This window comes from Apteryx mantelli, chromosome 25, assembly GCF_036417845.1.
Source record: "Apteryx mantelli isolate bAptMan1 chromosome 25, bAptMan1.hap1, whole genome shotgun sequence".
In the NCBI taxonomy this organism is placed as follows: Eukaryota; Metazoa; Chordata; class Aves; order Apterygiformes; family Apterygidae; genus Apteryx; species Apteryx mantelli.
Genome location: NC_090002.1, coordinates 7,692,659 through 7,713,524, shown reverse-complemented (window position 1 = coordinate 7,713,524; position 20,866 = coordinate 7,692,659). Strand labels below are relative to the sequence as shown.

Sequence of the window (20,866 nt, the reverse complement as noted above, 5' to 3'; positions counted from 1 at the left end):
AGCTAAAACGAATTTGAAGCATTACAGTAAATTAGAAGAGATTTAAGGAACCAAGGATTGGCTAAGTCCGAGCACCACTTTAATGGGATCACACCTCCGGGCACTTTCATCTCCCACTTTCATCTCGCTCCCAGCAACTTCTTTGGGAAGAAGGCAACCTTCGCACTCTCCTCCTCCCCGGTGGGCAGACCTTTCCCACCTGCGGCTCCCGCGGCAGCCTCCGCCGGACCGTTAGTGCTGCCCTGGAGCGACGTCTCCGCTCAGGATGAGCTTGGCGAACCCTTGAGGGAATAACGGCAGAGCCATTTCCCCCTGAAAAGCTGGGTCATCCCAATCTGGCAAAGCTGGGAGCGCATCTGGAGACGCGAGCGGCACTGATGGCACCACGTCCCCCGGGAATGGCCAGTTCTCGCGCTCGGGTCCCGGACGACACCGGCCAGGCCCTGCCTTGCTCCAAAACGCGCCGGAGAGGCTTTGCTCTCTGGAGGTTGCTCCGAAGCCATGGCGAGGATGCCCTGACCACGGCAAACCCCACGGACACCTCTCCTCCAGGAGCCCACGCCAGCACCCCCACAAGACTCCACCATCCCATCCAGCCCCAGATCCAGAGGAACGGTGCCCTCGGGAAAAAAACAACTGCTAAATATTTGCTTATTCCCTGCCCAACTCCATGAAAAAAAGCAAGCCCTTGCAGCGCGGGACGCCCGGAGCGGTGGCGGGCGAGCTGCCGGGGCCGGTGCCAGGCGCACGCCGGGCGCTGGGACGGTGCCTCCATCCTCCGCTTCCCTCCGCTGCGCTCTTGAAAAGATTAAAAAAAAGAGCCCCACTCCATCTCATTAAGAAAGTAAACACAAGAGCCGTCTAAGTGTCTAATTAAGCTTCTAATTAGTCCCTGCTTGTTACTAATGCAAATTAGATTACGCCGCTTAACTACAGCATGTCCACAACACCCTTGTTAATTGCGGCCTTTTGAAATTAAATTACTCCCTAATTAGCATATCAAAGCCATCGATTCGGAGCCAGGAAAGATGAGGGCAGGAGGAAGCCGAACGCCAAGTTTGGTTAATCAGGGACGTCTAATTAAATAGTGACGTGGGGCACGGGGGGCTCCTGCCTCGCCGGCCCGGAGCCCTCGCTGGGGCGGACTGGGGACCCGGCATGGGGTGGCTTCGCGGCTGCTGGCCCGTTTCGGGTCCGGCATCTGCTCCCCTCCCTCGCCCACGGATGCGGAGCGAGGGCGGGATGGAGAAGCCCCCAAATGAGCAATGCTGGGGGCGAGCCAAGAAGCCCTGGGGCCGCCCCACCGTCCCTGCACCAGCATCCCCACGCTGATCCTCGGCAGGCCCCAATTTTCAGCCTCCGAAATAGCCGCTTGCCTCCTTTCCGCCCAAGACATTGCAAAAAAAAAAAACACCCAAAAAAACAAAAAAAAAGCAGGGGTGCAAACAACTCCACGGACCTGCAGGACGCGGCCCTGCTGCCCCACACAGCTGGGGCCAGGTCTGCACCACCCGCCCCAGCTCCCTGCAGCCCAAACCCTCAGCGCCCCAAGGGGAAGCCGAAGGGGCCCAAAAGCGAGGAGGCCAGGCGGATCCGGAGAGGAGCAACAGCACCTCTCGCCTACAGGACCCCAGATGAAACGCAGCACAAAAAAAACCAGTAAATGCAGCGCAGGGGATGCACGTCCCTCCCCAGGCCCGCCGTAAGTGCCGTGCACAGATTTATCCTGCAGGACAGCGAAACCGCATCCACGCCCCCTCGCCCGCAAAACCAGGGATGCGCCGGCGCTCGCTCGAGCCATCCCCAAACTCCCCAAGAAGTTGCTCGCGGAGGGGAGGGGAGGCCGGGCAGCAGGCAACATGTGCCCGGGACAGTCATCCCCCCTCCGGGGAGGTGCGACGAGCTGCCGGCAGCTCCACCGGGATCACCCCGCCTCCAGCCCCAAATTCAGGAGAAATACAGAAACACAGGGGGCACCAGGGACAAGTCTGGAGCAGACAGTAACCAGGGAGATTCATTTCAAGGAGAGCTGAAATGGAGCAAGCGCCTAATTTTTTAAAAATTATTCCAGTAACTCAAGAATGACCCAGTTCTTTAAGTTTTATAACTTTTCCTCATTTTTTTTTTCTTGTTTAAAGAGGTGGGAAGAAAAAAAAAGAAGGGATGGAGATTGGAAAAGTTTAATAGAGGGAGAAAAAGTCTATTAAAAAAAATGCAGGCAGCCCGTCTCGTGGGAAGAGCTGAAATATTAAAGAAAGGGAAATCGCTTCTCCGGCTGCAGAGACAGAGGAGGAGAATAGAGCGAGTTTAAGAGAAGGAGCTGTGCACTTTTAATTGAAAAGAGGGAGATTCAAATGAAATATCCAATATCCCTGGTTAAAGAAAGGAAGACCCTGGCTGCCTGACTATGCCGAGAAATTGCTAAAGCACTAACTTTTCTTTCTCTCCCACTGCCTCTTAAGTTATAGGAAAGAGGGATGACAGAAAGAAAGGGAAAAAAGGGTCTTTCATACAAGAGGGACTCGAGGGAATGGGGGAGGAGGGTGGGAAGAGAGACCAAGTTTTATTCATTTATTTTATTTTATGAGATGAGTAAAATAATAAAAAAAGACAGAGTTTTATAATGTCATAGTGTTTGGAAGCAGCAGCAGAAGGGGAAAGAGGGGGGGAAAGCAACTAAGAACAGAAGGGCCGGCTCTAACCACCCGCCGTACGAGCCTCTCTCCCAACGAGATTCAATTAATTGATAACAAGAGGCATCAAATTAATTTTTCAAGGATGTTAGATTTTGATGAAGGAAAAAATCTCTCTGATTTTAATCGGGGCGGCGTTTAAAAGGCATAAATGAATATCCCTTTCTAATCATCTGAGGCGCCGAGGAAGCACCAAGCGGTTAACGTGAAAATTCAAATCGTTTAATTAGGGGGGGCCAGGGGAGGTGGCCGCGCTGGGGGAAGGGTAACCGGGGTCTTCTTTTAAACAGCTTTATGAAGAAATTATTTTTAAAATGATTTCTTTCAAGCATCTTCGCTCCCCCCCCCTCCCGAAACGCGCACACTTGTAAAAACACATCTCAGAGGTTTTCCTTTTGAATAGAGACCGTTTCCCATCACAATCTAATTAACAAAAATGATAATGAATAGGGTGGGGAAAAATTCATAGGGAGCAAAAGAATAATCCAAACTCCTAGGGGAAAAAAAAAAAACAGGTGGAAAAACCCGCATCGTTTCCCAACACGCACAAGCCGCTGTCAAGATCTGCTCCGTGCTTCCACACGGGAAGATGGTTTTAAGTAAAGGGGATTTTCAGCACCAACACGCTCCCCCCGCCCTCAAAAATAGTTATAATAATTAGGAAGCACCTCCCATCGCCGGCATTTCATGGGAAGCATTTGCAGCCAAAGCGGAGCCCAGAGGGAGAGCCCGTGCCCCACGGGACACCCAGGGGCGCCGAGGAAGAGGAGGGTGGCTGGGAAGCGTTCCTCCTCGGCCGGGTCCAGGCTGGGAGCAGGCGGCGCGGGAGCGGGTCCCGCCGGGGCCGGGCAGCGGCACCGAGCATCCCGCAGGCCTGGAAATGCCGTGGCAGCACCGGGGCGGAGGAAGGCTCCCGGCAAGGACGAAGCTCCTAAAAAAAGCAAGCCAGGGAGCTTCCCCTCACCCCAGCTTGTTCCCTTCATGGGAGGCTGCAGAGGGAGAGGACAGATCCAGGGAGGAAGAGGAGGAAGAAGTGGAAGGGAGGAAGGAGGTGAGCAATGAGCAAAATCATGGAAAAGCGAGACGAAGGGGCCAAGGGGTGAGAAAGAGCTGCAGAAAGCCAGAATTTGGGACTGTGCTAAAACACTTTTTTTTTTTTTGGAAAAAAAAAACAAGCTTTAACATCACAAGGCGGCGGCTGGGGCCGCGAGAGCGCCGAATCCGCTGGAAAAGCGCCGAGCGCCCGAGGAGATGCCAGCGAGGCGGCCGGGAGCGCGGCGGCACGAGGCCGCCGGGACGCGGCCCCCGCGATGCCGGACCCCAAACGCAGCTTCGCGGCCGAAAAGGCAGACTAGAGATTTCTTCTGGACTTTAAAGAGCCCAGAGGAGGGGGGAAGTCTCCGTGCCTATTAAACGGGAGGGAAGAGCTCAAACGCTGCAAGTTTTCCCAGGCTCAGTCGTGTTCGTGCAAAATTCATCCCGAAAATGCTATATTTAACACCCTCCCCGTTACAGTGATGCTTCCTACTTGCAAATCCCATTTCTGTTCGGAAAGAGGCCTGGTTTTCATCCAGAAATTACACCGCTCACGAGGAGAGAGAAGGAGGAAAAGAGAAAGGGGGAGAAGAACCATCCTTGGGCATTTTCACACTCTCGAGCTGAAGTCCCTTTTTTGGCACCCAAATCGGAGAAGCGCGACCCAAGGCCGGTTCCCCGCCCGGCAAACGCATCTCGGCGAGCCCCGGCGCCGTCTCGGCACGTCTCGCCGAGAGGAGGCTGCACCGTCCCGGCGTTCCGCAGCGCCGGGCAGCCGCAAGGATGTGGTGCGCACGCAGCCATCGCGGGGACGAGCCCGGGGCAGATCCAGGCCTCCGCGCCCGGACCACCGGCGCGGCAGAAGCCGCAGGAGCCGTTTCCCCCGCGACGTCTTTGGGAAGTCGCAGGAAAAAATCCGCACGGAGGAGAAAAACCGCCGAGCCGCCCACCCGACGCTCACGCAGAGTCTGTTGCCGGCCGAGGCCCGGGAAGGAAGCGGCACGGGGGAGGAAAGGCGCCTTTAGACTTCGGGGAGCTTGGGAAGAGGGAGAGGACTCAGCCGAGATGCAAAATCCTCCCTCCGGCTGCTGGGAAGCGGCTCTGCACCCGGAGCAGCCCCCAGGCGGGATGGGCTGGGGCAGAAGCCACTGAAGCTCCGGGGGTGCCAGATCCTTGTCCAGGCGTCCGGGAGGAGCCACCTTCAGCCTCCGCGTCCTCTCCGGTCCTTGGCCACGAGGCAGGGCCTGAATCCGGGGAGCAGAGCGCACCCAGCGCCTGCCGGCGAGGGCAACGCGTAACCCAGCGCACCCGACCTGGGGAATCCTCTTTTCCCAGCAGAGATGGCATCCCACCGCCGCGGTCTCGGCATCCCCACCAGGAAAGAGCCAATACCGATGGAGAGAGCCGCTTCTGGGTACCGCCACGGCCACCCGCTGCCACCCGAGGCGCCTTCGGACCACGCAGAGCCGCCCGGGCTCATGAGCACATCCCCTTCCCGCACTGCGCCAGCGGCCCCCCGGCTCCGGCCAGTGCCATCCCGCTTTACGAACGGGGACAGACGCACGGAAAGACGAAGTACATCGGCCGAGGCCGTGCAGGGCCACCGCGGCAGCGGGGATGCGCACCACCTGCATCCCAGCGCATCGCAGCCTGCGCTGCCTCTGCACCAACCAGCGTCAGAGGCCCTAAACGACGTATAGGGAACTATCTATAGGTGACTGCTCATGCTCCACGACAGAAGCGAGTGGTTTCAGTGGCCAAGGAGGCACCTGGGGCCTTCCTGGTGGCTGGGGAGAGACAGCACCGTCTGATCCCAGGGAATTGCGACCATCCCTGATGGAGCTGCTGCGGCGTGGAGTTACAGAGGCATCCGCATTGCGATGCACACCTGGAAAACCTCTTTTTTTTTTTTTTTTTAAATGAGGGGTGGAGGAGAAAAAAATTCTCATTCTTTAAAATATTAATTCATGATTCACAGCTTGCAAGCTGCAACAGTCTGCATTTCGCCCGGGCCCGTCGCTCGCGGCTGCCAAGCCCTGACGGCCCGGCAAGCACGCGAGGTGCCAGGGGCAGAAGGGGCTCGAGGTTTCGAAGGCGCAGGCAGCTCCCCGCGCGCAGCCGCATCCCCGCGCCGCCCCGCCTGCCCGCGCTGACTCACCCCCGCCTGCCGCGACTCGAACCGAGCCGCCTGCCGCGCCGCAGGACATCGGCTCGGGGCGCCCCGAGGGTGCCCGGCTCCAGCCGGCCGCGTGTGCATGCACGTGCCGGCCCCGGCGGCTTCTCCGGTCCTCGCTGCAAACCGCCGGGTTTCACCCCAAAAGCCGCGCGACCGACTGCGCCAGCTGCGGACAGCCCTAGGGGGAGCGGGCTTTGCCCGACGCGGGCCCCGGCGCCGCTATTCGGGAAGCTGGAAGAGCTCCAAACGCTGCCGTCGCCCCAGGCAGGGGGGTCCCCAGGGGACGCCCGCCCGAAAACTCACCCCACCAGGGAGAGCAAAGCAGCGGGAGATCGCGGGAGCGGAGAGGCAGCTTGCCGCAGCGCCGAGGAACGCTGCTGCCGGCTGCAAGGAATTTTTAAGTGATGATGAGGACGACGATTTTGAAACTTCTGGCTAAAATCAGCGGCTCCCTTCTCGCTCTCAGCCCTCGGGGCGCTTCCCCAAAAATCCCCCTGCACAGGGCGGCCGCGGATCTCGCCGGCGACCAGAAGGGGCCGATCCCCCAACGGGACGGGGACGGGCGTCCTCTGCTCTCCGCTGCTGCTCTGCTCCCGCAGGGCTGGAAACCCGGCGGACCCGACTTTGGCGGCTGCTGCACATGGCACTTCGGGAAGCGCCTAATTGGCCAGATGGCACTGACCTTCCCCAAAGCCGCCCGCAGCCCCCCAACGCTCCCCCTCGCCGCCCGACTTTCCCCGCTTTGTATTTCCGAACGGACTGGCCTTTTCATCCGAGAGGCTTTCAAACCCGCCGGCTCTCTAAGCCGGGGGGAAGGCGCGATGGAGCCGCTTCGCTTCCGCCCGGGCTCCCGCGGCGCCAGGATGGTCTCGGTGCCTTTGTGCTACCTGCGAGACGCGGGAACAATGCGGCGTTTGATCCGCGGACGGGGCTGCTCCGGCAGCCCCCGAGTTTGACCCAGATTCTGAGCCGCGGCTCCGCTTGCCACCGAGAGGACATTTGTTCGGGGCTAAAGCCCGCCGGCATCAAGGGAAAGGCTTCAAACGGCTCTGAAGCAGCCCCTAAAAGCAGAATCTGCCACATTAAGGATAAATAAAAAAGCCCCATTTCAAAGGGGAAGAGTGAATAACTCGAACAGAGCCGTGCCGAGCAAGGAAGGTCCCCTCCTGCCCACGACGCCGGGGCTGGAGACGCAAAGGTCCCCGAGCATCCTCCGGGGCAGGCACAAACCAGCCCTGGGCATCAGGCCCATTAAAACGAGACAGGCCGGTCCCCGCGGCTTCGAAAGTCGCTGTCTGCCACGGTGATCAGACGGAGACGGGCAAAACTTAGACCTAAATTTCTGCAGTGTTAAAGCACAAGCCGCCAGCCCACGGCCGCTGCAAAGGCGGCAGCCAAATAAACCTCGCGGCACCCCCCAAACCCGAGATCAGCCAGAAACCCTTTAACGGGGGGCTTCTCCACCGCGCCGCTCTGCACCCTCAGGCACCCACACCTCCCCCAGGGAGGGAGGCAGGTTTTGGGGTGTTTTTAGCCGTTTTCCTTAGGAGTGCATCGACTGGGCCTTTCCCTGGCCAGCCTCTCCCTTGATGGGTAGAAGAGAGCGCTCTGCTGCTGCTGCTGCGCAGGGCGAGAAGGGCACAGACACACGTGCACGGACACGCATGCACAGACACACACGCATGCACGGACACGCATGCACAGGGAAGGCCCTCTGAGGGGCTCTGCATCCCAGCCGAAATCCCTGCTCCTGCCCCCATCGCTGCCGGGCAGGATCCGACTCTCAAAACCTCTCCAAATTGCCCTTGTGCAGGTTGGGGACCTCTCCTCTTGCCCCGCGCTCCCTACAGCCCTCCCAGGCGATCCTGCAGCACCCGCGGGCTTCGTCGCGCCGGGTCGATACGCAAAAAGGCAGCCTGAAACCCCGCGTCGAGGTCGCACAGGATCCGCTGGAGTTCTGCGGGCGCTTTATCATGACCTTTTCCCAGCAGCCGACCGAAGGCAGCTTAGAGGGAAGAAACTACCAAGCCTCCGCCCGTGAAGCGCCAGCACCCTCCCGATGCAGGGGGGGTCGGAGGACGGAGCCGGTCCTGGTGGCACTTAATACAGCAACCGTTTGGGGCATTTCTAACGCGACCTGTGGCTGAAACCGCGGTGGCTCTGCCAGCACCTCCCAGACAGCACCAGCTTGTGCCAGCGCAGGATCCAGCCCACAGTATCAAAAATCCCCCCTTTGCTCTCTTTCACCCGTTTCCCTTCCTTTTCCTCCGGTTTCGGCGTAGCGCCTGCCAGCCCCGCGCGCACCGCAGACCAACCTGGCTCGATCCCTCCCGTGGCAAACCCAGATCCCGCCACGAACCCCACCGTCCCAGCGCTGCCACTGGGGAAGAGGAGCCCGGCGCTCCGGGCTGCTGGCGCGATTCCCGGTGCCGAACCGAAGCAGAAGCCACGGGGCGCACGGGAGCACCCGAAAGCAGCCTCTGCCCTCATCCCCCTGCGCAGCCCCGGATTCACCGGGGGACGACCATTCCTTGCTTGCCAAAGGGGAAGCGGGGCGATTTTGAGGTTTTAATTTATTAATGGTGAACATCGGTGCCAAACTCACCAAACCCAGCTCCCGGCAAGCCAGGCACCTCCGGGCATCCCGGGTGCAAGGGAAGCGAGGAGGAGGAGGAGACCTTCCTTTGCCCGTGAAATAAAGCATCTCACCAATCTCGGAAGCGCAGAATAAAAAGTTTTGCTGCTCTGGTGGAGAAGGCGACTTTGCGCTGCGGGATTTCGGGGGCAGCAGGGCGGGGAGCAAAGGGAGAAAGCGTCAACGCTCTGGAAAGCCTGCTGCAGGGAGGCAAAGCCGGAGGCGGCATTTTAAAAGGCTGCGGCTTCCCCCCAACCCAAACCCACCCCAGCAGAATAAGTGGTTTTTTGCAGCTCCGCTTGGCACAGCACATTTTAAAAATCCACACTTCCTGCCACAAAAGTTATGGGCCATTCCCCCCCCCCCGCCCTTTATTTTCCCTCCCTCTTCCATTTTTTAATAGGCCCAATGTTACCATATTTGTATTCCAGATGCAGATTAGCCCTCGCTTCAGGGAATTTCCTCCCCACCATCACCTCTGGCCACTTCCAGAAGGGATCGGCCAGGAGACTTTGGACTCTGGAGAAGAAACCCAGCTGCCCCACCAGGAAAACCCCTCGGTGGCATAAAGCATCTCCTCCTGCCTCGCTGGACCTCCTGCCTCCTCCTGGGGGGAGCGGGATGCCCCAGGATGGGGCTTTTCTCCCCTTAATGCAACACGTGTCCCCTGCCCCAACGCAGGTCTGGGGGCAGCGAAGACTCCCCCGATGCTCCACGAGAAACCACCCTGCCTGGTATTTCTCACCCAAAGTCATCCCACCTGCCAGGGGTCTCCGTGTCCCCCATTAACTCCTGCAATGCCCCACGCTTTGCACAAACGCGTTAGCGACCGTGCTGAGCCCGGAGCAGCCAGGGCCTCGGCCCACGGGCAGGAGCAGGGCAGCTCTGCAGAGCCAGAAGGGAAGGACACGAGATGTTCACCACCATCCCAGCTGTGCATTCCCCCCACTCCCCGGAGCTGAGGAAGGCAGGATGCTGGGAAGACATCCACACAGGTAGCTCTGGCTACGCAGGATGAATTTTCCCCCTGGAGCCAGAAGGTCTGAAAAACAGCGATGCTGTCCAGCAACGTAGGAGCTGAGGTGTCCCCGAAGCCCCATCCCATGGCTGGGTTTGGGGTCAGGCTGGTCTGCAGGCATGAGCCCCCCTCCTGGGGGGACCTTGGCAGAGCCCGAGGCCACGTGTTCAAAGCCTATGGCCAGCTCGCGGTGGGGGGAGCAAAACCCCGTCCCCTGGGCAGCCGACCCAACCGAAGAGCAGCCATCCCAACACGTGACGCCTTGTACCCAACCTGGCCGCTAACCCAGCTCAAGAGCCAAAATACGAGCTAAGGAGCCCCGGGCCAAGAACTGCTGGTGGGAAGTCACCGGGCAAACGGACCGTGACTGACAGGTGGCCGCAGACAACGGGCGGGTGGAAAACCAAAGCAGAGGGCCACCACGAAGAGGACCTGCTCCCAGGTGGACAGGACCCGAACACATTGCGAGCACAAGTCCTGGCCTATAATTTTTGGTAAAGCAACCCAACTTGAGCCATCTTTCACCCTGCCTGATTGTAGCTCTTTTCGAAGAGCTGAAGACATCATCTCTCATTAAGCCCCTGACAGCGTCTCCTAAGTGGTCCCTGTCCAGATCCCGCTACACACCAACAAGTAAGAGACAGTCTTGACTTGCAGATTCATGATAAGCAGGAAAAACAACAACAAAAACCCCTAACCTAAAATTTATGGTTTGCGGAATGAACCAAGACTCGGGGACGGAGAGGAGAACCGTCCAACACGGCTCTGCAGCACGAAGCCCCGGCGTGCAGGAAGGAGCCAGGATCCCACGAAAGCCACGCTGCCCCGGAGGCTGGATTTGATGCATGCATGAGTTGGGGTTTTACGCATTTAGGAGCCCCGGTGCAGTTAAGTCCCACTAGACAAACCTAGTCCTGCAAGCGACCCCAGAAAGGCGCATCGAAATGAGGTGTTTCGACACCGCCTGCACCGTCGTCCATCGCGGCTCCTTCCATCAAATAAGAGCATCGGTGCCCGAGCAAAACCACACGTCGGGAGCCTCCGGCCGCCCCGCAGGCGATTCCCTCGCCACATCACCCTGCGGATGCCCAACAGGCCGTTAGCAAGCCAACGCAGCCCAGAGTAACTTCTCTCCCAGCCTACGCCGCCGCGGAGCCGGAGCGCTTCCCGCAGCGCCGCCAGGCATCCCCGGGGCCGCCCGCGCCCAAAACCTACCCGCCAGAGGCGAGCTCCCCGCTCCCGTCTGCCCCGCGGACCCATCGCTCCCCCACACCCCCGGTGCCGCCGGGACGCTCCACTCCCGGGTGAGCGGGGTCACGTGCAAGTGCCGCGCCAAAGAGGCAGGACAGCAGCTCCCCCAGCCCCGCAAAAACAGGGCCCCCACGGTATTTTTCCCCCCCCCCCTCCTCACTCTAGTACCTTAAAGAGAATTTTTTTTGCACATGTTTTCACAGCTGCTTTTTTTTTGAAAGTAATCCTCCAAAAAAAAAAAAAAAGTTTTATTATTGCCCCTTTCATTCCTGATCAATACCCCCAGGATCCGCACGGCACGACCGGAGCTCCCGACGCCACCAGCACCAGGAGAAATTTCCTTCCACTCCGCAGCCACCCTCCACTCCCTGTTTTGCTAAAAATAAAAAAAATAAGGGTGTTTTTGCTGCTAATTTGGATCCAACAACTGCAGCGCACAGGCAGGATTTCCGCCGGAGCGTGGAGCAAAAGACGCTTTTTGCCAACTTGCCAGGGCACGAAACCCGTGCGGCAAGCGTCGCCTGGGGCCGGCCAGCGAGCGCCGACGCCGCTTCGCTTTAACTGGGAAACTGCGCTAACAACTCCGCAAAGCAGGTTTTAAACACAAGCTTTATTTTTTTTTTCCCCTCTCCTCCTTTAAAAAGGAAAAAGGAAAAAAAAAAAGCATGGGACTCCCTGTGCCAAGCGCTTTGCATGCGCCAGGTTCATTCGTTTCAGGCTCTGGGTACCGGCACAGGCGTCCGGATACCCATGTCCACGCTCCCGATGCACCGTAACCCGCTAATGACTTCCCTCCCGCCCCACATTGCATCTCTCCTCAACCAGGGGAGAGGAGCTCCTAAAATGAAAATAAAATAAAAAAATAAAACCTTGCGGACGGGCAGGTTACGTTTTCTGCAGCATCTCACTCCAGAGCCGCAAAGGAATCCGCTCTCCTCCTCCACTGCTTTTGCCTCTTCATTCTTCCCTTCCCCTGATGCAGTTTTCACTCACTAAAAACCTCTTTTCACGGGCAATCGGATTACTAGCGAGATGTTTTATCATATCAACTTGTCTAGTTTATTCCCAAAAGTGGTTTAAATCAGAGAAGGAAAAGGGTTTAAAAAGCCACCCGTAAAACCCTCCGACGGCGACTTCACTGCATTTTACACAATCGCTGATCGTAGGCAGGAAAAAAATAAATAAAAAATAAAAAAAATTAGGAAGTTTTTCCAAGAGCTCTGCCTCACCCCAGCCTGACCCGCAAGTTATACCCTAGTTTAAAAGGTGCAACAGGGAGGGAGGAAGGTTTTGTCATCCTCCAAAAACACGCGAGAGCCCTTTCCCGGAGGGCTCCCTGCTCGGTTCCCAGCAGATCCCACTCACTGGCGAGGAGAGGCCAGGCGCCACCGGGGCCGAGCGCCGCGGACCCGGCCGCACGCCGGAGACGAGCTAGCAGAGCGGCAACCGACGCTGCACCGCCGATGTCACCTCGGCTAGTTTTATCTTAGGGGACTCGGCCAGCAAGTGGCTGCTCCCGTATTTGTCCCGGGTGCATCAGGGTCTCCCAAAGTTGTGCACCTAGCATATATATATATTTTTAAATCTTCTGAGGCATACATGGATTTCCAAGCTCCGAATGCATTTCCTTTTTCCTCCCCTTTCCCTCCCTCTCCTGGTGCCCCGGGACTCACCCCTTCGGGGGGCAGATGCCTGCAGCCCCCCAGGCAGGTGCTTCACCCCTGCAAAACCTCCTCCCCGGTGCAGCCCAGGTGGAGGCAGCACCCTGCTACCGCGGCGCCGGGAGAGACGGAAACCCGAGAGGACGGGACAGGGAATTTCACGTTTCCACTTGCAGAAGTGGCAGGTGACAAGGACGCGGCACTGGCGCGGTTTCGGAGAGCGGGTGCAGAGCCCGCTGGGGGCACCCGGGAGAGGCAGGGGTGCAAGTGCCAAACGCTGGCACGCGGCCGGCGGCATCGCCGCGAGACCCTCCGGACACCTGCCAGCCCCAGCCCAGCGCTCCGCTCCTCTCCAGGAGCGCCCGGAGCAAGGGAAAAGCAGGGGAAATGCAGCCCCTGCCTGGCCCTCCTGCAAGTAAGAGAATTTCCCCAAATCCCCCAGCACCAGGCCCCCGCGTCCCGCTTGGCGGGGGGGGAGCAAGATGCCAAAGCGACATGGAGGCACATTGCTTTTAAATGGAGCGGGGGCAAAGGGAAAGCCAGGCTTATCCCGCCTTTTTTCGGGAAGAACGAGCCCTGTCCCCGGGCTCTGTGCACAGCTCACCCCCCAGCCTCCCTGCGGGGAAAACAAGAAAAGGAAGGGGGGGAAAAAAAAATAAATAAATAAGAGGGAGAAAACCCGCAAGCGGGAGCCTCGCCACCCCCCTGCGCTGCAGCCCCGCGGCAGATGCAAACGGGAGCGGGCTCGGAGCATCCCCCTCGCCGGCAGCCGCCAAGCAAAGCGCCGCAGCTCTCCGGGCAGCAACTTCGCAACCGAGCGCGCTCGCATTCCTGCCGCGGCGTTAGGCGAGAAAGGGCGAGGGCCCGGAGCAGATATTTCAGTGTCACTCGATTTCGATTTTTTTCTTCTTTTTAAATAAGCTCCGCTCTTCCCTTTCCAAAGGGACGTGAATGCACAGGCACCCATATTTCTCCGAGGACAGGGAGGGGACGGGTGCTGGTCACTGCACTTGGGGATTTTTAATTTTTTTTAATTTTTTTCCCCCCTTAAGGGATCTGAGGATTAACCCCCTCCCCTCTTCCCCCCTCCCCCAAGCACTTTAATCCGTTCTATTTATATGCGTTTCCCCGGCGCTCTGCCCCCAGGTGAGCCTGCCCCCAAAATGCAAAAACGCCCAGCCCTCCCCCCGCATCCCACGTCCCATCCCGGCGCATCCCGCGTCCCCGGCCCCTTCCCCACGCCGGCGAGCAACTTTCCCGCGGAGGGAGCCGAGGAGCCCGCTCCCGCTTCGCGCCGCACAGCGCTGGGGGAGGGGGGGGAATTTCCCACCGTCACCGACTTGCGTCCGCAGCGGGACCGGCACGGGGCAAACTCGGCGCTCGGGGCCCGCGGCGCAGCGGCGCTTTGCTTTTTATTACCCTCGCGCCGGTTCAAAGCGGGCGGCAATTGCCCACGTCGGGTTTGGAGCGGAGCTTCCCTCTTCCCCACTTTGGGCGCCCCACGGCGAGCACAACGGCAAAGGGAGGGGGCAACCCACAACAACAAAAACAGCCCCGCAACTAATAAATTAAAAAAAATAATAATAATTTAAAAAAAAAACAGGTAGCACTGCCAAACGCCAGATCCCAACCGCTGTTTTAAAGCGCGCGGAGGACAAGGGCTCGGAAAGTCTCTTCCCCGCCTCCCCCAGCCTCTGCCACCACAAAGCCGGGAGAAGAAAGGCAGGAATTGGAGCCATCCGACCGCTCCGCAGGGCTGACAAAAGCCCCCCGACGCGGCGGCCCGCCGCACCTCCCCGCGCAAACCCCCTTCCCAGGGCTCGCGGTCAGAAACCCGGAGGAGGAAGGGGGGGGAACAGAGGGGTAAATTTTCCAAATCTGATGATTTCTACGTTCACTCACCCCCGGGGGCTCGTCGGCTTTTAGACAGACTTTATTTGGGGCGGTGTGGGGGGATTAAAAATTAAATTAAGAGTTGGATTTCATGCGAGCCTGCGACTTCGCTGGGTTTAATTGCCGATCTGGTGCGGCATGAAAGGGAAGACGTCCCCGCAAACACCCAGCTAGCAGGGTCACACCGCCTGGATAAGACGCATGTTGTGTTGATTTAACATCAAATGCCTGCTCGCCAGCATAACACGTTTCTCGTGTAAATTTTTAACACACAAGAAGAAATTTGTAAAAGTAAATCCTACTTCTGGTTTGGGTTAAAAACAACCCAACCTTTTAATACAGAAACTAATAACATTTTTATTGTATGCCCCACAGCTTTACAACACTCGCGGAAAAGTGAGGTCTTAATCTGATGCTAAGTTGGTTTCGACTGTGGTAAAAAACAATCTCTGGATATTGCAGTCTCCAAGCAAAAATGATGTGGACGGAATAATTGCCTAAAGCCGACAAGAGATCCTGGAGAGGAATCCGGACAGAAATTCCTTTAGGACTATATTAACACTAGCGAAATCCAAGTTTTCAAGACGTGCACTTCACGAACGCTACTCCAAGCAAAGTTTAGTTTTCAGATGCCTGTGAATTATTGCTGCTTCCCCCTCCGTACATTTTTATTTGAATTAAAGAGCACATGGGGGGGAGCAGGAGGGAAGACAGAGACAGCTCTTCATTTATTTTTTTCTAAAAGGGGAAAGGGGGGGGAAGGAATCATTCCCAAATGGAAAAAGAAAAACCAATTACACTCCACTTGTTCTCTCCTATACACACACCTTCGAAACGCGCCTGCCAACTCAAAACAGATTTCCTACCACCAAAAGAAATATCCAGAGCAATCCGCTGCTAACGCAGCACTTTCCGAAGCGCCTTTCTTTTTCGCGGGAGAGAGGGGGAGCGGGAGAGGAGAGACAGAGGCGCGTTTGTTTATGACACAGACGAGGAGTCGGATCACGGAAAGAATAGAAATTTCTGAACTTTGCCAGCGCCGGGGCCGGCCGAGCATCTCCAAACGAAGCCAGGCAGCGGGGCGGGAAGGCGATGAAAGCGGCTGCTCGGAGCCGGCCCTGGGGCTCCCGGCGACCCGCCGCCAGCTCCGCGAAGCCTTTTTTTTTTTTTTTCTCCTTTTTTCCGCCCAGGAGTTTCTGAACTCCCTGAAGAAGCCAGCTTGATAATAAATACGCTTTCCAAACGCGTTATTATTGTTGTTGCTATTGCTACGAGCCGCTGCCTGCAGGGTCCCAGCGAGGCAGCCCGCCTGCCGAGACCTCCCGCAGGCAGCGGGCACCAGACCCGAGTTAAAGACCCCCCTTCCAACCCCCCGGGAAAAAAAAAGAAAGAAAAGAGAAAAGAAAAAGCCTCGCTGCCCTTCCGAACAAAGACATGCCAAAGACTCTCAAACTTTGCAACTGGGCGAAACGCAGGCAAAGCACGAGGCAGGGTTTCACCGGCAAAGCCCCCGACCCGAACCTGCGGGAATTCCTCGGCCATGTACTTTTGCTTCGCTCGGAGCCCTACATTTCTCCTTCTCTCCCTCACCTTTTAGTTTAGGTTTTGGGGTGTTTTTTTTCTGGAGATACCGCGGCCGGCGGAGGATTTACCAGGGCGCTCTAGCGACGGCCGGTCTCGCTGCAGGTTGACGGGGATGGCGGCGGCGGCTGCTTCTTCGAGCAATTTCAAAACTTAGGGCAGCTCTGCTTACTTACTGATTTATCGCAAATGAGGCAATCGCGCCCGCCGGACCGCTCCTCGGCACCGAGCGGCAGCGCTGGGGGGGTTGAATCAAAAAGTGCAAGGGGGAGGGGGAGGAAAAAAACAAAAAACAAACAGGAAAAAACCCCCACAACCCAGCATTAAAGCAGAACTGCCAATGGGAAAAGAAAGACGGGAGAAAAACGAGAAGTACCAACAAAGAGAGCCCGGAGGTGGCCGGTCATGGCAGGGGCGGCCGCGCTCCCCCCGGCTGCGAAGCGCCGCCGCCTTCTCCGGGGGTTTCGGCCCCAAACGCGCGGGCAGCGCCGGCAGCTCCGCGGGCAGCGCCGGCAGCGCGGCTCTCCCGGCGGCAGCGCGAGCTTCCCGGTGCCCGGTCCCCCCCCTTCCGCCCCCCCCTCCCCCCGAGGGGGCCGCCCCCCGGGGCCGGGACCCGCCTCGGGGAGGGGGGCGGCGGCGGCGACCCCCGCGGCCGCCGCCTCCGCCCGCCCCCCGCCCCGCCGGGGATCCCCGGGGGCACCGCGGCCGGCGCCGCGCACCGGGGCGCCCCGCAGCCCGCGGACCCCCGAAGCGGGGGGGGCACCAAGCCCCGGAGCCGCCTCCTCACCCCCCCGCCCCGGATCCCTTTGTCCGGCCGCCGCAACAAACTTCCCAGCGTGGATTTTGGGGGGGGGGGGGGGGCGCCAGCCCCGAGCTCCCGCGGGGGCAGCCGGAGCCCCCCGCCCGCCCCACACCTGCCGCGCCGGCGGGGGGACGGGGGACGACCCTTCCCCAACCCCCCCTCCAACCCCCGCAGTATTCCCGAAATACCCAGCCGGCAGCAGCTGCGGCAGCGCGCATCCCCAGCGGGGCGGGCGGCGAGGAGGAAAGAAAGGGGGGGGGGGGAGAAAGAAACCCGCCGGGACGCTGGCACCCACCTGGTCGCCCCTAGGGCCGGGGGCAGCGCGGCGCGGCTCCGGGCGGTGCGGCGGGCATGCGGCCGCGCCGCCTCCCGAAAAAGAAAAAAATTTAAAAAAGGAAAAAAAAATAATGATGATAATAATAATAATAAAAAAAAAAAAACTTCGACGGGGCGGCCGCGGCGGGCGTGCGCCTAGAGGCGGCGCGGCATGGCGCGGCGGCCGCTGGCGGCGGCGGCGGCGGGGCTCCCCCGCGGGGCTGGGCGGGCCGCACCGCGCCGCGCCGGGCCGAGGGAGGCGCGGGCAGCCCGGGGCCGCGGCCGTGCGCGCCGCGCTCAGGTCCGGCTCGCGGCGGCGGCGGCGGCGGCGCGGGCGCGGCGGCGGCGGCGCGGGGCGGGCGCCGGCCGCCCTACCATAGTTCCTCTAAAGCAGGTGCAGCCGCTTTCCCCGCCGCCCGCCCCCCGGAGGCTGGGGAGGAAGGGGAGGAGGAGGAGGGTGGTTTGCGGAGCGAGGAAGGAAGGAAGCGCGGCCTGTCCGCCGCTCCTTTTGTGGGTGGGGAGCGGAGTGCTCTTCCCCCCCCCCCCCCCACCACACACACGTGCAACCTGCCCCACTCCATTCCCCTTCGTTTTCGCTCATTAACGCCGTCGCTGATTGGTTTCTGCTGTTTGTTCCCCGAGGCAGAGCGGTGCCCACGTGGCCTTATCGCTGCTTCTTGGAGGGGAAACTGAGGCACAGCGGGGTGCTCGGCGCGTGTGACGCCCCCAGGGGACTGGGGGCAGAAAGCCTCCATTACCAACATGCATGGAGAGAGACGCGCTAGGCAGAGCTGGGGCAGAGAAGCGCCAGCCCCATTTTACAGATGGGAAAAGCGAGGCACTGAGCTGGCAGCCCCAGCAGCCTGCTGGCCCTGCTCCAGTATCACCCCAGTATCTCGTTCCTCAGGGCAGGGAGAGGGTACCCAGAGCCATCATCTAAATGCTGCACCCAAACCACCGCCTGGATGCAGGACCCCAACCACCACCCGGATGCTGAGTCCATCCTCCGAGCAGGACAGGGAAACCCAGCCCTGAGGCCGCCCTGCGATGGGGGAGCCGGGGTGCAGGAGGGCTCGGGGCGCCCCAGGCCTTGCCGCGGGAGCTGGCTCAGAGCAGTGTTTGGTGCTCACCTGCAGCAAGGACCTGGGCAGCTTGGGGATGAACGCTGAAACTCTCGCTTGGAAGGACAGAAATAAAGTTTTTTTGCTAGATTTCAAAGTCAATTTGTTTCATCAGCATAAGTGAAGTGCAACAACTGTATACATTTTAATTTCAAAAGCAGCTTTTTAGAAATGTCCATGTTTTAGACTTTTATAAGATAGTTTTAAAAGGTGAAAATTGGAGTGAAAAGTGTTTCAATCCACCTGGACTTTTTTTTTTTTTGGACAATTGAACTTTGCAGGAAAACTTAAAAAAAATCTATTCCTGAATGAAAAGTTCTCCTGTGTTAGGGAATTTCTAGGTGGCGGAGAAGCCGGTTCCCACCAGGTACGAGCTCTGCCGGCCCCAGCAAAGATCCCGGCAAAGCCATCAGTGCTGGGGTCCTGCCCGGCCGCGGTGGCCTCTTGGGACAAGCGGCACCAGGCAGGGTCAGGGGGCAGCACCAGGAACCCAGCTGGGCTGCGCTGAGGTTTAAACCCAGCTCCTACCCCAACACAGCTGGAGGCCCAGCATTTCCCAGAGGACTTGGATCGAGCTCCTGTCGGATGAGTGCTTAGTGCATGCCCAGTTCTGCAAAATTGGGTCCCGGGGGCAGGAGCCCTGGGGGGAAACGGTGCCCGCGGCCCCTCAAGTCGCGCTTTCCGGGGGCTCCGTGCACCCGCCGCCGGCCTTCTGCTGCCCCAAAGGCACTGCCGGGGAAGCATTCCCCCTTTATTTAGCGATTTATTTTTATTTTTTAGTGGGGCAGAGGCACTGCATGTTGCTGCCTGCCCCTAGCTTGACCAAGAGAGGATCCTTTTAAGGCATTTTTGTGGGTTTGGGGAGTCTCATTCTTCTTCCTGATGCATAAAAACTGTATTCCCACTCGCCTCCTCAGCCGTGTAGCCTAATACAGACCCAGTGCTCTGACTTTCTGAGTTAGGCACCCAAATATTGGCCTGTGAAAACCAGCATTTTTTTTCCCTAATCCCAAACTGGCACTCTTTCTGAGTGAAAAATAGCTCTGCTTTGAGTGAAGAGCCTCGTCAAACCTATGCTCGCCCTCTTTTCTCAGCGTAAGAATAGCCCCTTTGAAGACGTCAAATAGCATCCGAGCGGGAAGGATTTGCGCAGAAAGAGACGGGCAGACTTCCACCAAAGCGGGTTTGTGCACGGAGCGTGGCCCAAAGATCCCTCGCTGCTCATCCGTGTCAGCCGGGAGGAAAACACCAGCGCGCAGGGATCTGGGCGAGCGGCACACGCTTGCAGCAGATGCTCTTTTGGGCAGAGCCCGTGCTTGGTTCGGTGTTTCGTACAGCACCGGGCACAGCGGGGTTCGTCCCCCCGGCAGCTCCAAGGACCACCGCTCTGCTCTTAGGAAAGCAGGAAAACCCATCGCCGTGGGGACATTAAGGCTGATCCAAGCGAAGGCAGGGAGATTTCCAGCAGTGCGACTGTGGATGCTCGGACGCTCCCGCGCTAAACTCCCAAAAGAGAGCGAGGGAAAGGAAGGAAGGGAAAAACTTCATTTATGCTGCAGAAGAATCTTTGCATGGGCCAAGATTTAGGCACGTGTCATCTCCAAAGACAGGACCCAGGGTGTAACAGAGGTAGTGGGATTTACAGCTATCAGCCTAAACATTTAGCTTAACGTATGGCTAGAAAGCACTGGGACACGTGGCCGGAGGAGCAAAGAGTTAGTACGGGTTACGTGATGGGGTCCCAAACGTAGCTGTCCTTCTTCACCTCTAGAAAAATTACATGTTCCAGCTCTTTCAAGCGTGATACTCATCTTTACTTTCTCATGCCTCTACAGTCAATCCCCAAACTCTTATCTGAGCTTTTCCTGGCAATATATTTATTTATTTTTCCTCCAGAAAGTGTCTGCTTTTCTAAGCAGAATATTGGAAATTTCTGAAAAGTGAAAATGTTTCAGCAGTGGTTTTTGTTCCTGGGGGTACCTAGAACAGAAACGGTTTCCGCTTGCAGTGAGGTTGACGGGAAGCTCCAGTTTTCCATGAAAAAGTCAGTTTGGGTTTGTTCTAAATCCCGCTCAAGGTAAAGCCGCCCTGAACCAGACAGCAGCTCCGTCCTTCCAGGGAAATCCTCAGCAGCCTGATCCAAAGCCAGTTTGCCACAGGCTACGGACTGGCCATTTCTGGCAAATGCATGGTGGAGAGCAGAGGAGCTAAAGCTCGTTTGTGCTTTGTGGGTTTTTTGTTCTCTATGGAAAAAGTTACTTTTCTAAAAGAAAACCTGACTTTTTTAAAGGAAGGCGCTCATCAGAAAACCTGTGAGCATCTGATGACATGAACAACTCCCCTGAACTTTTCCACTTCCTGCCTTGTCTCTGATTCTCTCCCTCCTTCTTTCTTGTTTTGAAGCAAAAAATGAAGAAAAAGAAGAGAAAGAAGAAAATTGGGAGAGGGAAAGCAGGGGGAGCAAGGCGAGAGCATCGCTTCTTTCCTGCCTGGCGCTCGGGGAGGGGGCCGCGCGTTCGCACCGGGAGCCCCAAGTTCCCACCCCTCCCCAGGGGGAATTCCTGCAGCGGAGCAGCAAAGCGGCTTTTCCCCTCGGAGCCCCCCGCGGACCCGTTCGCCCCGCTGCCCCCGGCAGCACCGGGAGCGAAACCAGCGCGGGTTCGTTTTAGCAGCGTGTGCAGCCGG

At 58.3% G+C, this 20,866-nt stretch overlaps 1 protein-coding gene across 9 annotated transcripts in view; it reads right to left on the bottom strand.

The window, feature by feature from the left end:
- The window catches only part of FOXP4 (forkhead box P4), a 65,573-nt gene extending 48,371 nt beyond the window's left edge, over positions 1-17,202 (bottom strand). For 5 of the 9 annotated variants that reach the window (XM_067310447.1, XM_067310453.1, XM_067310454.1 and 2 more), the window contains exon 1: positions 17,041-17,202. The gene's annotated coding sequence lies outside the window, so the exon portion shown is untranslated. Of the gene's footprint in view, positions 1-15,952; positions 16,119-16,319; positions 16,459-17,040 lie in introns of those variants that run through there. The other 4 variants (XM_067310448.1, XM_067310449.1, XM_067310451.1 and 1 more) reach the window with 4 other exon arrangements.
- Between the last annotated feature and the right edge of the window lie 3,664 nt (positions 17,203-20,866).